The sequence below is a fragment of the Nelumbo lutea genome, chromosome 4 (assembly GCF_056320005.1).
Source record: "Nelumbo lutea isolate HS-2025 chromosome 4, American lotus-T2T, whole genome shotgun sequence".
NCBI classification, from domain to species: Eukaryota; Viridiplantae; Streptophyta; class Magnoliopsida; order Proteales; family Nelumbonaceae; genus Nelumbo; species Nelumbo lutea.
Window position 1 is genome coordinate 88,989,652 of NC_142687.1, and position 7,991 is coordinate 88,997,642.

Here is a 7,991-nt window from a genome sequence, read left to right on the forward strand (position 1 = left end):
TAAGATCGTGAGGGGTTGGAAGAGGTTGTAGAAGTCAAAGCGGCTTGGCCTGTTTTGGCTTGTTTTGTTGGCAAAGTAGGCATGTCATTGTATACTCGCAAACATCCTCCTTTATTGGAGGCTAATAGTAGGCATGTTGTAGAATGACCAAAGTACATTGCCTCCCTAGATGTCCTTTTCATAAGCTGCCATGGAATTCATGTAGGAGAGTCTTCCTCAAGTCATCAACTCTATGAACAAATATCCACCTTGCCTTTGTCAAAAGAAGGCCTTCATCAACCCAAAAACACTTGATCTTCCCCTTGGGAGCTACTATCAATAAATTATTAGCTATGAGATCCTTCTTGAGTCCTTTGATGTGGTCAATGAGGTCCAATCTGACTTGGCTATTGGATGGACCCTTGCCCATGGATAAAGCCACTAATTCAGCCTTTTTGTTGAATGCATCAACAATTTTGTTCATCGGTGCTAGTTTGTACTCTAGAATCATGCCAACATTTGCCAAGGAATCCTGTTATTAAACTTGCTAAGGGATTAGCTTTTTCTATGACTTGAAATAACTAGTGGCTATGTTGTCAGTCTTGACCACAAACTTGGATCCAAGCAAATAATGTCACCATGTATGAAGGCAATGGATAATGACAGTCATCTCTTTCTCCTATGCAGTGTACCTCATCTCAGTATTATTCAACTTATGACTCTCATAAGCAATGGGGTGTCATTGCAACAAAACCCCACCAATGGCAAAGTCAGAAGCATCTGTGTATAACTCATAGTACTTGCTAAGATCTGGCAAGCCAAGGACAAGTTTTGTAAAGATAGCTTGCTTCAAGTCATCCAAAGTTATTTAATAAACCTCATTCCAGGCCCAAGTGCTTAAGTAGGTTAGTGAGGGCAGTGGCACGTGTTTAGAAACTAGAGATGAATCTTCGATAGTAGTTCACAAGACCGAGGAAGGAGCATAATTTTGTGACCCTGGTGGGTGGATCCCATTCTTGAATCGCCATGACATTGGTTGGATCCATGTTGACTATGCTTACTTGGATTAAGTGACCCAAAAAGGCTACATCTTCTGTAGGAAAAGATCACTTCTCCTTCTTGACAAATAAGTTGTCTCATAAGACCTGGAAAACAATGCAAAGGTGGTCAACATGTTCCTCTAAAGTTTTACTATAGATTACAATATCATCAATATAAACAATAAATTGATCTAAATATGGATGAAATATTCTATTCATCAGAGTACAAAATGTGGCAGGAGCATTAGTGAGTTTAAAGGGCATTACAAGAAACTCAAAGGACCCATATCTACTTACTTGAGTTGGCTTATGTTCATTATCTTCAATAATAACAACTTGGTAATACCCCAATCTCAAATCTAACTTAGTGAAGTACTTTGCTTGACCGAGTTGGTCAAAGAGGTCAACCGCCAAGGGTATAGGATACTTGTTCTTGATAGTTAACTTGTTGAAGGTCCGATAGTCAATGAAGAGTAGAAGATATCCATAATGTTTCTTCTGAAATAGAACTAGTGCTCCAAAAGGGGCCTTGGAAGGTTGAATAAACCCAACATCCAACAACTTATTCAATTGCTTCCAGAGCTTGGCCAACTCTAGAGGAGGCTTTCGATATGGTGGGTGAGCCAGTGGTTTAGTGCTAGGCTCTAACTCGATCTTATTATTAACTTCTCACCTTGGGGGAAACTTGTTTTGGCAATTTGGAGGACATGACATCCTTGAATTCCTCTAGGACTGTTGTGATTATTGGAGGAAGATGCATGGTTGGTTAGTTGGGAAGTTAGTATCCACTAGGGTAGCTAGGTAGGTGGTTTCTCCTTTTTGCACTCTATATCCAAGTTGCAATGTTGAGAGCATCTTGGGGGTAGTCTTCATTTTAGGCACCACTAGTATCATGCAAGGATCTTGATCTTCAAATATGCACATTGAAATTGAGGTAGGGCATGGGCACCGTCTTCACTTGATCCATGCCAAGAATAACCTGGAAATCATCCATGGGCACCGTAGAGATGTCCATCTTTCCTTCCTAGTCCCCAATTTGCAAAACAACTCTACGAGCTACACTTTGCATTGGTTTGGCATTAGAGTTCACAGCCGTCAACCAGCTAACATCCTTGATGGGAGCAAGCCCCAATCTAACTACCTTTTTGGTAGAAATAAAGTTGTGTGGCACCCGCATCCACCATAGCTTTTGTGGGCATCCCATTCAGACATATCTCTACATACAACCCCTTCTAATTGAACTGTGGTGCTTTCTATGAGCTTGTCTTCTTCATTTCATTGACTCTTTGTAGAACCCCCATTCGTGTCTCCTTTGGCTCTTTTTCCTCCTTGCTATATTCATCATCACTAAGCTTGGCAAGCAAGGCATTCAACTTCCCTCAACTAGGTCTTTGGTATAATGTTTTCCCTCGTAGACGAAATAAGGTGTGGCCGGTGGGAGGAGTCCTCTTCCCAAATTGACCACCCTTGTAATCCCCCTTAGGTCTTTTATACAACTTAAACTCATTGGATTTGCTTTGACTAGAGTCTCCCTTGGGCCATAATAAGTAGACCTAGCAAAAAGTTGACCTAACCCACAAACCCGACCCAACCAACCTGAAAAAAATAGGGTTAGGGTCTCATATTTAACAACCCGAATGTGAAAATGACCCGACCCGACCCAACCCAAAAAAAATGGGTTGGGTTGGGTTGGGTCATGGGTCAACCCCCTGACCCGATTGTCAAGTCTAATTGGGATTATTTATGCATTGTTAGAAGTTTCCACTCTTTAATTTTTTCTATTTAGTCTTTACTTTTTATTGTTTACTCTTTAAATTGTTAAATGTTCAAGTTTTTATTTTATATTTGGAATTTTAAGGATAATTCTTTTAATTTTGACATTTTTCATGTAGTTTTTTTTTTAATTTCAATTATTTTTTGGGATGACCCGAATTGACCCATGGGTCAACCCTAACCCGAACATTTAGGGTTAGGGTCTTGCATTTGACAACCCAACCCGAAATTCAACCCGACCTGAAATACCTTAACCCAACCCGAACCTGACCCACCCAACCCGATTGCCAGGTCTAATAATAAGGTTTCTTGTCACTGCCTACCTTGCCTTGGCCCTAATATGTGTTGGATTTAGGGCCATCTTTGCTTGGCCATTTGTTGTCCACCAATTGCTTGGCAACGACCATGGTTGTGGCAAGGTCCTTCACACCTCATCGTTGTTCAAGCTTGACCCACTGTTGCAAGCCATCCATAAAATTGAACAACAAGTCCTTGTTTGACATGTCCGTGGTTGTTAGCACAAATTTCGTGTATGTCAATTAGCACAAAATATGGAGACAAATACAAAAATAAATTTGTAATAAATAAAACAAACAAGAGAATGAACTCTCTTTGATTTTTGCTTGATGACATGACAAACTCTGATTGACGGTCAAATTCGGTAAAGATGAGAGTCGTCGACATGTTTCTCGTACTTCTTGAAGTGTTAATGTAGATTTCCTTAATTTTAGTGCTTTGAGAGATTTGATGTAGATTTTCACTCTGGGCTTCGTGCTTGATCGACTGTGAATGATGCTTCTCTAAGAAGGGCCTTTTTGTGGTGGTTTGATCTTCTTACAGTTGTTAGAGTTTGCAGGAGCTTGTGGTTGCTTGCAATCCTCAAGTGTTGGTGTGTGAGAGATTCTTGCAGTTTGATTCTCCAAAAGAGAAAAATGAATATCTTTCTTCCTAGGCAAGGCTATTTATAGCCAAGGGTTAAGGTTGCCAACTCAGCCCACTTAACTAACCAATCCCATGTGAGTGGGGTGTTGGGCTAACATTAACTCCTATACATGCACCATTATGTAGGAGTTAGTGGTCTTGCCAATGAAACCACCCTATTATAATAGGAGATGGGCCAAACTGGACTTAATACACCTGGATCCTTAGGCCACCAAGACATATTTATGTAAATTTGGACCTTGGGCCCATGGAGGCCCATGTTATTTAGAGGTTGTCATGTAAATTAAGCCCATTTATTTGACTTAAAAATTTAGATGCCTACGAATACCCCCTCGAAGATGAGGTGACAAAATATGACGCCGATGTCCTAAGTGTTGGCCTCTCATTTTTTGATTTGCTGATTTTGATTAATGGTCACAGAGGCATCATGTTGATAATGATGCAACTCTATAATAAACAATAAGTAATTATGATGTAATTATAGCTTGAACCATGGTATCCATACCCTTAATGGACATCGGGGCCCACCTAGGTGGAGTTTCTTCATCTTCTCTTTCAATCTTAACCCCTTTGTTACTGGATTCTTTGGGCGTTAGGCATTAGGGTTTGCTTCATTTTTTTTGTCATTTTTTTACCATGTGAGGAAACACTAATTAATTCGATCCAATTGATCACCTTTTCATGGGATGCCCCTTTCCATTTGCATCTGGTTTGAATCTCAATCTGTTCGCCCATGACTATTGGCCAAGTTCACAAATTGTTTATATTTTATACATCTCATTCCTCAACAACAATGCCACGAAGCATGAACCTTTCATCGCCCTTCCAATTCCAATTGATGCATGCGATCAGTCCCATGATTGGATCGCTTCAAATGTCATGAGATTGAATGCCATTGAGTACTAAAATTGTTGCCTTCCCTTGTCATGCAATTACTGTAAATAGTTGTGATCATGTCGATCATATGACCTCTTAAGTTTTTGATCTGAAACAAGACTATGAACGACTGCACCAACGTTTCCATCTAAATGGTGTTAATTTCAGCTTATGGCATGATCACCACATTGAATTTTCTTCATCCTCTCTCTAATGGATGCATTAGCCCTTTAATTAAGGAAATTTTGATTTTTTTTCTTGTATCCTTATGTATATATTTCCCTTTATGTATGCATGGCCCACGAATTGGCTTGCATCCTTGGTACAGGATTCATTGTCTTGAGGTATCAAAGCATCCATTTGCTTCTATAATACATGTTGAGTTAGAGCTTTGCCACTTGGTACATTTGTATGGCTTCATCGACAGCAGCAATCCCTTGCAGACCTTCAATGGTCTGAGGTCCCTAGGTCTAGAGCTTCATAAGCTTTTGGGTTCGAGGTTTCTTGGATTTAGGGATTAGCTTGCATTGAGCTTTTTCACCAGAGAGTCACAGCATGTGAAGCTTCATCAACAGCAGGCCCTCGCAGACCTTTAATGGTTTGGGGTCCCTAGGTCCAGAGCTTCATAGACTTTTGGGTTTGATGTCTCTTGGATTTAGGGATTACCTTGCACAAAACTTCTTCACCAAAGAGTCACAACATGCGGAAGTTCATTAGCAGCAGGCCCTTGCAAACCTTCAATGGTCTGGGGTCCCTAGGTCCATAGCTTCGTAGAGTTTTAGGTCCGAGGTCTCTTGGATTTAGGGATTAGCTTGCACAAAACTTCTTCACCAAAGAGTCACAACATGCAAAGCTCCATTAGCAGTAGGCCCTCACAGACCTTCAATGGTCCAAGCTCCCTAGGTTAGAGCTTCATAGACTTTCATGCCTGAGGTCTCTTGGGTTTAAGAATTAGCCTACATAGAGCTTCTTCACTAGAGAGCGTGACGCATAGAGCTTCCTTCTTTACCAGAGAGCACAGCATGCGAAGCTTCACCAGTAGCAGGTCCTCGAAAACCTTTAATGGTTTGGGGTCCCTACACCCAGAGCTTTGTAGACTTTCAACTTTGAGGTTTCTTGGATTTAGGAGTTATCTTGCACATAACTTTTTCACCAGAGAGTTGCATCATGTAGAGCTTTATCAGCAGTAGGCGCTTGTAGACCTTCAATGGTCTGGGGTCCCTAGGTCCAGAGCTTTGTAGACCTTCGATTCTAAGGTCTCTCAAATCTAGGGATTAGCTTGCAAAGAGATTCTATCCTAGAAGACTTTATGCACGAAGCTTTCTTCTCTTCAAGGTAAGGTATTTTTACTTTTTTTTATTGTACTAATACTTCTCTTTTTCTTAAAAAAGTGATGTCTTCTTCTAGATCATTTGGTCATGAAGCTTCATCACCATCTTCGATACATCCTCCAACAAATAACTTGCCTCAAGAAGGAAGGTTGCAAAGCCTGAATACCCAACTTTGAATGGGTGATCTCTCTACTTTCCTTGCAGAAGTCTTAACACACCTATGCTTGTAACTGATGAACTTTTGATATGTCATTGTTTTCAATGCAAAGTTGAGTAGGAGTAGCTCTTTGAAGCAGATGAAGGCATAAAAAATTTATTGGAAGACAATAATGATGATTTCTCCCCTTGATGATGTGATGCTTGGGCATGTGTCACATTGAGGAATAATCCTTCACTAATTTCATAGTATCGGCTTTTTAATTTCTCTAGATTCATCTCTACCTCTCCAACATAGAGGAGTTGTCATGGTTTACATAGTGCTAGAGTCCTTTGTTGCTTCTAGAGAGTTTGTTTGACTTCTATGAGATCATGCCCCTTATAAGGAAACTTGTTGTGAAGATCTTTACACACATGAGTGGATGTCTATGACCAAACTACCCATGGTGACAAGGTTCTTGAAGAGGTCTACCATCTTGACATGTTGTCATTTGTCCAAGAGGTTGGTTCCTCGTCATTATGTGGAGAAGAGTACCTTGCTTACATAGAAGGATACCTTTGTCGTCATTGAAGTAATGCGTATGAATTAAACAAGTCGTTTTCCAGCAACCAAAGGATTCTAATCACATTTGACATGACTTCCGATGACAACAAGAAGCCCCACATTAATGTAATGTCTTGTACCTTTAAGGAGGAACAACATGGAATGGAGGAGCAATAAAAGCAGGTGGAGAAACACTTTCCTTAACCTCCAAAGACAACACTCTAACAAGAAGTAGTAGAAAGATAGTGAAGCACTTGTAGTAGAAAAGCCCGACATGGCGAATTGAAACAATTGAAGGAAACCAACAAGCAAGAGATGCAAGGCAATGTTAAGTGACAAACACAACTTGTAGAAGCATCCATTGCTCTTTGTAAAAGTATATTTAATTATGTGAAACTCCAAGAAGTGATTTTTCTCTTGTAAATGAAACAACTTCTACATTGTAGTTATATGATGTTGGAAATGGACTTGATACTTCATTCTTTTCCTTCTAAGAGAGAAATTCTCATATTTGACATTTGTTTTGTCGTTCACAGTTTAGGATCATGTGGGCCAAGAGCGTTACAATGCAAAAGACTTGTTTTTTTTTCTTGCTGTTCACAGTTTAAGCTCATGCGAGCCAGAAGCGTTACAATGAAAAAGGCTTGTTTTTTTTTCGTCATTCATAATTTAGGCTCATGCGGGCCAAGAGCATTACAATGAAAAAGACTTGTTTTTTTTTTTTTTTTGTTTTGCCATTCATAGTTTAGGCTCATGCAGGCCAGGAGCATTACAATGCAAAAGACTTTTTTTTTGTTTTGTCGTTCACAGTTTAGTCTCATGCGGGCTAGGAGCGTTTTGTTTTATTTTGCCATTCACAGTTTAAGCTCATGCGGGCCAAGAGCATTACAATGAAAAAGACTAGGGGTATTTGATTAGCACAAAATTTGTCGATACAAATTTTGTGTATTTGATTAGCACAAAATATGGAGACAAATTACAAAAATAAATTTGTAATAAAGAAAACAAACAAGGGAATGAACTTTCTTTGATTTTTGCTCGATGACGTGAGCAACCTCTGATTAACAGTCGAATTCGGTGAAATTGAGGGCCATCAATGTTTTTCTCGTACTTCTTGAAGTGTTGATGTAGATTTCCTTGATTTTGGTGCTTTGGGGGATTTGATGTAGATTTCTTCACTCTGAGCTTCGTGCTTGATCGGCTGTGAATGATGCTTCTCTAAGAAGGGTCTTTTTGTGGTGGCTTGATCTTCTTTGGAGAACTTGAATCCAAGTGTGTTGTTGAGAATGAAGAAGTTTTTCCCTTATTTCCTTCTCTTGATCTTACAGTTGTTGGAGTTTGTAGGAACTT